This window comes from Anabrus simplex, chromosome 2, assembly GCF_040414725.1.
Source record: "Anabrus simplex isolate iqAnaSimp1 chromosome 2, ASM4041472v1, whole genome shotgun sequence".
Taxonomy (NCBI): domain Eukaryota; kingdom Metazoa; phylum Arthropoda; class Insecta; order Orthoptera; family Tettigoniidae; genus Anabrus; species Anabrus simplex.
In genome coordinates, this window is record NC_090266.1 from 1,002,503,910 (window position 1) to 1,002,514,360 (window position 10,451).

General features: G+C 39.2%; 1 pseudogene; it reads left to right on the forward strand.

The window, feature by feature from the left end:
• Window positions 1-9,095: 9,095 nt before the first annotated feature.
• On the forward strand, window positions 9,096-9,749 carry LOC136863759 (uncharacterized; annotated as a pseudogene).
• The last annotated feature ends 702 nt before the right edge of the window (window positions 9,750-10,451 follow it).

The window sequence follows — 10,451 nt, forward strand, 5'->3', positions numbered from 1 at the left end:
ATTTGAACAAATAAGCCTGGAAAGCATAGTTTTCAATAATGGATCTCCCTTACACACCGCATCTTCCATCAAGCCCACCGGCTGGCCATGATCGTTAAAACATAGTCTTTTACAGTCTGACACCATGGTTTTCTGGTTCGAGTCCGTTGGTCGAAAAATAAACTATCATCTGAACATCGGCTGGCAGTGTAGGAGAGGTGGTGGTATGTAATTCCTAACCACTGGACTGCGTGCCGAAAACCTGGGTTCAATTCCGTAACTCTCCACAGTGCTCACATGTAGTGAGGGCATATGATGCTGTTGATGGTAATTTGACCATCGAATGGGGATGTTAAGTTTGAACAGACCTGTTGGTATTATTCGACAGGACTAGGCTATGCCCCAACACTGGGTTTCACCCTATCTGTACCTAGTCATTATCAAATACTACACAACACACAGTCATCATGCTGGACGCTCGACACAAACACGTGTAATGATCTTAGCTTCTGAGGCAAGGAGTTGTGCACAAGTAAATGAAGATAGCAATGTGTCCATCATCATGGCCAGTGGATCAAAAATAAGTGGCTGAGCATTAGAATGCGCTGGCATGCGCTCTTGTTTCTCTTTCAGCAGAAGTCGGCAGCTTCACGCCTTGCAGTGTTCATTCTCCGTGCCTTATTGATGTCAGTTAAGTTCATGGCTGTACTTCTTATTCATTGCAGTTTTGTTTACTTATTTAATACATTCCTTACTCATAGATGTCATGCTTGCCAGTCCCTCCAAACACGATCTGCGACACCATGTTGGAGCCTGGGATTACGCTCCCAGCAGATTTGGTCTTTGTCTTCATATCGAAAAGACAGAATGCCTAACTAACAGAGTGATGGTGATATTGAAGTCGCTGGTGAATACCTGCTTGTTTAAAGGGGGCCTAACATCTAGGTCATCGGCCCGGTGAATACCTGTCGAAGACCCTGATACCTTTCATTACGTAGGATCTCGGTTACGTAGTAACACCAACATCAGCGCTGAAGTGCATCCAAGGATAAATGCTGGATGGAAGGAGGTAACATGAGTGCTCTTTGACAAGAGAATAACGATACACTTGAAGTAGAAAATATACCCTACAGTTGTTCGCCCAGTCGCTATCTATGGAGCTAAGTGCTGGCTAGTTACGAGACAAGTAAAGCAAAAAGTAAGGAAAACTCGTAGTGTGTGACATTTCTTTGGAACTCAGTATATCAGTTAGTTGGATAAATATCACTAGAATTTTGTAATATCTTGAACACATTGTGCATAGCACATGGCAGGAGTTTTAAATGAGTACGTACCGTATTTACTCGTGTATTTGACCCCCCTTGGCTTTTTGAGGCAAAGAAAATGAAAGCCTTACTGCAGCTCCGATGACATCACACAAATTTGTGAACAGTTTCGTCCATACGACCCGCGCAATAAAAACATGCTTCAAAGTCATGCGGTACATCTGTGTTTCGTAGTTAAGGAATGTCGCGTCCTTAGCGTAGGCGTACTGCAGCTCTGATGACGTACAAATTGGTGAATAGTTTTGTGTCCGACCTATGCAATTAAAGCACGCATCAGTCGTGCTATATGTCTGTTTTTTATAGCTGAGGATGTCTGCCAGCATATTGGTTAGCACAGTTAGCTGCCATTCTCGGGGGACCTGAGTTCGATTCCTGGTACCGTATTGCCAGAGATTAAAAAATGGTAGGAAAGTTGATGTGCGGTAATAATGGTACATGCAGCTCCCCTCCATTGGGGCTGCACCACCTCGGGATGAGGAAATTAGTTAAGAAATATTCACGGTTGTTGCTGTTAATGTAGCAGGAGAGATCATTAACAAAGTGATCATTTAATATCTCGTAATTCGGGGCAATATAGCCTACGTAATCTTTGAAGAGAAGTAGGTTTTAAACGCGATAAAAACAATCCAATCATAATTATTGTTTTACGTCCCCACTAACTACTTTCATGATTTTCGGGGACGCCAAACAGAACATACTATGCGTTAATAAAAACAAATGCGAGGCAATGAACGTGCAAAATTAAACATTATAATAAAACTCATTACCGCCACACCTGCCCTTTTGATCTGTATAATTCCACCTATCTCCCGGAGATCGGTGGTTTGTGAGGTACCAATACGGGTGCGCCCATTGGCGCTCCTCTGTCAGTCTGTAATAATTCATGATTATATGAATTATGAAAATATAATTAATTTTCGTTGAGTGGGAATTACCTTTTGTGCAGTAAATTTAATTTGTGTGCTGTACGTGGCCAGGGGCTGAAGATTTTCAAAGTTGGCTGACACAGTAATATATTTATACGATGTGATTTATCCTACCATAATGTTGCGTTTTAGAATTTGCAACGCTGCACCATATGTTATTATCGCAACTTATTTATGAATAAGTATCTGTGGTTGGATTAATTAAAATTTGGAAGATAACAGCATATGTAAATTTGCAGCTTGTGGCACTCCTCCTCGGCCGAAACCTGAAATTCTGGTGCTTCTTTGCTTTAGGTTGAAAGTGAGGAAGTGAGAACTTCTCATATTTTTAGTGGCAGGATTTTTTACTTGATGTGAGGGGGGGTGCGTTTTAATGTAGGTTGAGTTGGATGAGTTGTCTGTTTGGCAAGAGGGTAATAAGGGGCAGGTTTTGGGACAAGAGTAACTTTAGGAGTAGTATGTGTAGTAGGGTAGAAGTGTCTTGACTGGACTGGTGGGTGTGTACGTTGGTGAGAGGACTGGAGTTCAAGGGTGGTGGGATTTGCAGGCTTAACAAGTAGTGAGGATTGATTTTTGTGCATTTTTAGATGTTGTACATGCCTGTAGTGGGCTCTAATTGACTTTTTAAGAAAGGAGCAGCCAGGGAATGAGGCGGCGTGACTGCCGTGGCAGTTTGTGGACCTCGCCTGGTCCCTTGGTTCCTCGCAATCAATGTGGGTTGCATTGGGTGGGTTCTGAGCAAACTGCTGAAGAATGGTTTAATTTAAGGTAATTAAAGCATTGTGCGATGAGTGTTGGTCTAGTGGGTATGCGGGTTTGATTTGCTGTTGTGGGAGTGTTGCGTGTTGGTGGTTTCTGTGACTTAGGAGCAGCTTTTTGACGCCTGCTCTTAGTCTGTGTGTATTTGGTTTGTGTTTCCATTCTCGATCTTGAGAATGGTAAGGTCTCAGTCGCAGGTTCGGTTTGTGGTTGTGGAGGGAGGGGGGAAGTGTCTGTGTCTGGTGGTAATGTTACGTCTGTCTGTGTTGTTTGGTGTCTGTTGTTATCGTGAGTCTGTGAGTATTTGGTGAATTTATGAGTAGGAGGGTTTGTTTGTGCTGCCGAGTGTTAGATGGTAGACTGGGTTTTAGTGTCTGTCTCTCTGTCTGTCTGTCTGTCTGTCTGTCTGTCTGTCTGTCTGTCTGTCTGTCTGTCTGTCTGTTGTGTCAACGTCATCGGAGCAAATTTTGTAGGTGACACCATGGAATTATAATTGCTTAATAATTTCGTCGTAGCCTTCTTCGTCGGGTGTGAAAATGTAGCCGTTGTCTATTTCCTGCAAGTATGTGGTGTGTGTTGCGCGCATCACGGATGGCGGTGAATGCGAGTTTACGGTGCTCGTGTGTTGCGTGTAGTCGTTCGTCGAGGTGTGGATTGTACGTGCTGGGAATAATTATTGGATAGTAGGGAGTGTTGGGTGAGTTGGTACAGATTTGTAGTGGTCTGTGGTAGTGTGAGTTAGGGTTTTGGAAGCTTGAGGACATGGCTGCTGTAGTGGGTGGGATTTCTTGAAGTCTGGAATGTCGGTCAGTGTCCTGGCTACTCAGTCTTCACCAGGATGGTCCCGACTGGGTGTGTGGTTTAAACTTGGGTGTTATTGCACTGGAACTCAATAAGAGGACCGGCGTCGAAATTTATTGGCGCCACTTAGTGAGTAACTGTCGGGCCTGGTATAGTTAACGGGTCTCGCCGTGACAAGACCTGAACAAGTTATTTCGCTAAGAGCTGGACAGTTTGCTTTCGTCTTCTGTTGGTTATGGCCTAATTCTTGGCAGGCAGTTGTCGAGTATTGATTTGAACAGGCTGTGTTGCAAGTGGCCTGTGTTGGCGGGCTAGGAGCTTGCGGCGGCTGGCAGGTCGTTGAGCGCTCGGCGTGGTGACATGGGACCGCCACACCTGTAGATATCCATAAATGTGACAAGCTTTCCTGTTATTTATTTTTATTATTTCCGTCGTGGAAATTATACACTATCCGGACACTTCTTCTTCTTCTTCTTCTTCATGGGGTCTCTAAATATTATTTCCTAATTAGCGTCTCCTTCTAAGATCTTTTGTTACCATGTTTTTCCTCCATTCCCACCTAGATATACCTGCTCCCTTCACAAAGCTGCAGGTTGTTCTTATCGGGTCTTCTTGGATTTTTTCTCTCTCTTCACCTGGTAGTCCTAGAGTGGAGAGTCTGATTCTACCCAGCACCTCACATTTGAAAAGTATGTGCTCAGCTGATGCTTCATTGCATTTCCTACATATTGTAACCGTAAAAGTTTGTTTCGATGGCTAGCTGAACACACGACTCGGCACAGGGATGATCGGTCCTTATCTGACTTGTTACAGAGGAGAGGGAAGTAAGATATGTATAATGGAATGCTAATTTTTAAAAAAAGGTTTATTCATAAAATAGTCAGAATTTAATATCACCTCAGCACAGCAGTTACAATGAGTACTTCTGCTGGGGTTGATCTGGTCCTGATACATTGCAGGCTCGCAATGTTTGCTCATGGTGCCACCATCTTCCGAGCCGGTCTCGAATATCTCGGAGGTCTGGATGGTCTAGGAGCTCTCGTAGTCTTGGTTGTAACGCAGCACTGGGGTATGAAATGGATTCAAAGTAATTGATCTGCACAAATGAGATTATGGTTAATAGTGATCTTTAACTAGTCACAAGCTGCACTCAGTTGTCTTCACAGTAGAATTTCACTAGTTAATTAGAAGAACACAGTCATTACTGACGGATTAAGTTGAACTCAAAATTAAACTTGTGATGTATTAACCGCGTAAAATAAAATAAAGTTAAGTGTGAGAACATTGTCCGAATAACGGCGTAGAAAACAAGGTATCCCGTTTACTACTTCACACAACATCAAAGGAAAATGAATAAGTTCCGTGAATTTAGTCCTATTCACTATCGAAAATGGCAAAAGAGAACACTGTCCTGGGTTCGACACAAGTCTTATCGGGATAAATGAGGAATATTAAATGCACCAGATCGTTTAAATACAGTATTGAGTTTATGCTTGCTTAAGAATCTTGTCACCTATAAAATAGAATCAAAGTTCAACGACACTGTTAAACACAATTAATTATATCAGTCCTTCGTAACATAGAAGTACAGTTTGAAAAAATGTTCCAACACCTTTGGTAGAACTATCCACTGTAATGCTTCACTACCGTAAATTCAATAAACTAGCAATAAACTGTTGTCAATCCTGTCATTCCTTGCAGCCATTGTTGTTATTTTATTTAGTCAGATTCTAACTTTTTTGACAGTATGAGTTCTGAATCTGATTCTCAAGAAATAATTCCTAAAAGACGTAAGAGAGGCTTAAGAAATGCTGATGGATATAATCAAAATGTAATAAAAAAGTGCAAAGTTAAAGGACTTGAACACAAAGACTACAGTGGTGAAACTGTAAATGCAAGAACTACTGGACCTGATTGCAAGTACGTTGATAACTTTTAAAGTATATCTTGAACTAAAAGTTATAAAATTAGTGTTTCTTATCTAAAGTATGTAAGATAGGCCTGCATTCTACATATTCGGTATAATAAATATACTAAATAATTGATCATGGTTCCAATTAAATATAGTTTAATAGCTTTGTCTGTTGACCGCACAGTTGTTTTCTTTCCAGGTGACATAGTTGTATATTTGTGTTGAAAGTAATGCAATTTTTTTCAGGTGCAAAGGGTAGTGTTTCAGCAAATTCAATGACACGGACAAAATAACAATTTTAAAAGTATTTCGTGATTTTGAGACAAAAGCCTAACAAGATATTTTTCTCTAAGTATTGCCGACTAAAACAGATATCCACCGTAAAAGACCTAGAACTTAAAACCCAAAATCAAGAGCGTGTAATGTTCTTTATAGTGTTTTGGGCGAAGGAAATAAAACTATTTTATGTAAGAAAGTTTTTCTCAGTTTATATGGAGTGACACGAAAAAGAATATCTCATATCACTTCTGGTAGCAGGTGAGACTCCGAAAGAACATCGAGGTAAGAGTAGAAATTGTAGAACTAAGGCTGTGCCTGGAGAAACTGTAGAGAAAATACATGAACACATTATTTCTTTTCCTGTAAAGGAGACTAAATATGCAAATCGAGATATAAAATACCTCAATTCTGATTTCACCATTAAAATAATGCATTCTCTTTTTTGTACGAAATACCAGGACATCAAAGTCACCTATGGATTTTATTTGAAATATTTTAATGAAAACTTTGGTTATACATTCGGTAGGCCACAGGAAGATGTGTGTGCCACATGTGAAGAAGTAGGCATTAAACTCAAAAGTAACTTCCTCAATGATAACGCAAAACCTGTTGCAGTCGCAGAGTTATTGGTTCACATAAACAGATCAAAAAAGTGTTATAAAAAGTTGAAAGTTGTTGAAAATATGTGTAAAGATCGAGACGATGTTGCATGTATTTGTTTTGATTACATGCAGAACCTGCCAATACCCCACATTCCTGTACAGGATGTGTTTTATCTTAGACAGTTGTGGACGTATGTATTCTGCATGTATGACATGAAGATAGGGACAGCAGAGTTTCATTTATACCACGAAGGTTTAGGAAACAGAGGCCCAAACGAAGTTTGTACTTTTCTTCATGATTATATAACAAATAATATACCAGAAACAGCAAAAGTGTTGTATCTATTTTCTGATGCTACCGAAGGACAAAACCGGAATAATACTGTAATCCGATACTTAATGACGCTTGTTTCCTCTGGACGATTTGAAAAAGTTATCCAATACTACCCAGTAAGAGGTCATTTCTTCCTCCCTTTTGATCGCAATTTTGGTGTTATAAAGAGGCAGTTGAAACGTTTTGATCGTGTATACACACCCACAGAGTATGCCAAAATATTGGTGGAGGCTATTTCAAACTGCAAATTTACAAGTGTCCTACATGAGGAAATCTTTTCAATTGATTTTAAAAACTGGTGGAAAGGTTTTTATAAGACAAAGGTTTTATCTATTGAGTCTTTAGGGAAGAATGTTCCCAAAGAAGAAGAAAAGGAACAGTTTAGTATATCAAAATACTACATGTTTGAATGTAACAGAGACAACAAGCGAGTGCTGAAAACTTATGACTTTATCGACGGATTAAGATCTCATGCTTTTAAGTTGGCAAAATGTGAAGATATACCATTTCCTACACAAAAGGCATACTTGGAGAAGTGCCCGATTAACTCTAAAAAAGTGGATGACATTCAAAAACTTCAACAGTACATTCCAGGAGAACATACACCCTTTTATGGCGAAATCTGTGAGTGGCCAACCAAGGACGGAGACGAAGCTGATTAAAAGCATACCTGCAATGTCAAAACTTGTAAAACTAAGTAAATATTTTGCTTAAATATGCCTTGGTATAATACTTGTGTGTATAGATTTTCAGTTTTGTAAAATTAAAATAGTTTAAGCTATTTTATGTTTATTCCAGTTTGTTTACTTTCCTTTAGTTTTGAAAAGGGCACTAGTTCCCTTACCTATATTTATAGGCAATGGGATACTGTTCACCTATATTTCCTGAGTCTATGGTTTCCTGAAGTTTAATTATTATGCCGTCTTTTGCATTGTATGTACAATAATTTGGTAAAAATCCATACTGATACCTGTAAAAATAAATATTTTTAAGTTAAAGGCTCAGCAATCTCTCTTTAACTATGTTTTATAAAATTTTAGATAAGATACATAGTATAGAAACTGGACAATAGTTTTTTTACATCAAATTTATCTAAACCTTTGTATATTGGTATAAGTTTTGTGACCTTCAACATTTTAGGGACAGTAGCCTCATTAAACAATGTATATATATGTTGTGTAATATAGGGGACAAGGTATGGAGCCAATTTCTTTATAATGTTACATACACCATAACAGTCACAGCTACTGGTGTTTTTCAGTTTCCTGATTGTATTTAATACTTTATTATCGTTGGTAGGGTGTAAAAATAGAAAACTACATGGACCTGTACCTAAATAGGGAGTTGTTTTACTTGGAATATTAGCAGCTAGGTTTTGACGAATATTAGTGAAATATTCATTAAATGTTGTTGATATCTCTAATGGATTTGCGATAACCGTATCCTGTACTCTCAAGTGTATTTCTTTACTATCATTATTGCTTTCCAATAATTTTTTGTAGTATTTAATCTGTTGATAAAATATGAATTCTCTAATTCTCTTTTCATTTTAGTTACTTTTCTAAGTGTGATTTGTAGTCCCCTACCGGTTCTTCTGAATTATACGGGGTTATTCTAAATGATTGTTGGGGTTTCGTGAATTTTTTTTGAAAACTTGGAAAACGTACCATTTTACTTTTGCAGTAATGGTTAGACAAACTCTCAAAGTATTGTTTTGCATCAACTGTAGTATATAAGTTACCACCAGATAGCAGAAATAGCAGTATTTAACAAAATGGCTGTTAGCGATAAGGAGAAACCTTTTTGTACTCTTGAATTTCATCAACACTGATCCGTTACCAAAGTCCAGCACCATTTTGGACAAAATACGGGAAGGAGCTTCCTTCTGACAACTCTATTCTGAGATGGTATGCACAATTTTTGGATACAGGTTGTTTGTGCGAAGGGAAAAGCAGTGGGCGTTCCGCTGTGTCAGAAACAGATGTAAATCGTATTAGGGGCGTTTATGTCCGTAGTCCTAAGAAATCAACTACGAGATGTAGCAGGAAACTGCAAGTTCCTCAAACCACAGTATGGCGTGTGTTTCGAAGGGGCCTAAAGGTAAAGTCATATCGCCTACAATTGCGTCAAGCTCTAACAGCTAATGACAAAGCCCTATGTTTCAAATTTTGCATGGTAATGCAGGAAAAAATTGAAGAAGATGATGGTTTTCTTGACAGAGTAGTTTGCAGTGACGAAGCTACTTTTCATGTAAGTGGAAAGGTAAACAAACAAAACATTCACATTTGGGGTGCAACAAACCCCCATTGTTATGTGAAACATGCGCGAGACTCTCCTAGGGTGAATGTGTTCTGTGCCGTTTTAAACTTGAAGGTCTATGACCCGTTCTTCTTCAATGAACAGACAGTAACTGGGATGACTTTCCTGGACATGCTCACAGAATGGCTGTTACCCCAGTTAAGTGACGACAGGGATGATTACGTGCTGCAACAGGATGGTGCACCACCTAATTTCCACAGGGAGGTTAGAGCATTTTTAAACCAAGAACTTCCACAACGATGGATGGGACGTGGAACGGAAGGTGATCTGATGCTCTTACCCTTTCCACCACGTTCACCAAATCTTACACCATGCGATTTCTTCCTGTGGGGATATGTTAAAGATCAGGTATTTGTTCCTCCTCTACCGGTGGATATTCAGTAGGTGAAGCAGCGCATCCAAGCCGCCTTCGAAAGCATCACCGCTGCCATGTTGACTCGTGTGTGGGAAGAGCTGAACTATCGAGTAGATGTGCGTAGAGTGACACAAGGTGCACATATCGAGCATTTGTAATGTATGTCAAAATAACTTTATGAGTTACAGTACACAATGAAACAAGATTCATATTCGTACGTCAATTGCACTGTGAGTCATGAATTTTTGTAACGCCGTCAATCATTTAGAAGAACCCTGTATTCACACCCCATTCTGTTTCTAAGTTGTTGCCTTCTATTTTGGCATAGAGGTTGTTCTTTTGTTCAACAAGATTCAAGAAGTCAGGTGTCATCCATGGGCATGTTGGTCTCATACTGTTTAAGTTACCTTGATTATTGACGAACAGCATACGCCTTTCATCTATATAGCTAATTAGTTTATTTACTACTATGTTACACTTGTCATTCTTATCAGTTATTGAGGGGATAATTAAACATGAGTTCAAAACGTTTAACATATTTTTGTTTGTTTACAAGACATTTCTAGTTTATTTTGATAGTGATCTGATTTTCTAAGTCAAATATTAATATATTATGCTCACTAAAATAATTGAAAATGTTGTTCAACTGGAAACAGCGGTGTTTATTTATATGCAGTAGAGTCTAGTTAATCCGAACTAATTGGGACCGGAGTCTGTTCGTATGAAAAATTTTCGGATTAACCGGAAAATGTTTTCTAGTAATAATGTTATTGTTTTTACATCCCGCTAACTACTTTTATGGTTCCGGAGACGACGAGGTGCTGGGATTTCCTCCCGCAGGAGTTCTTTAACGGAGGCTG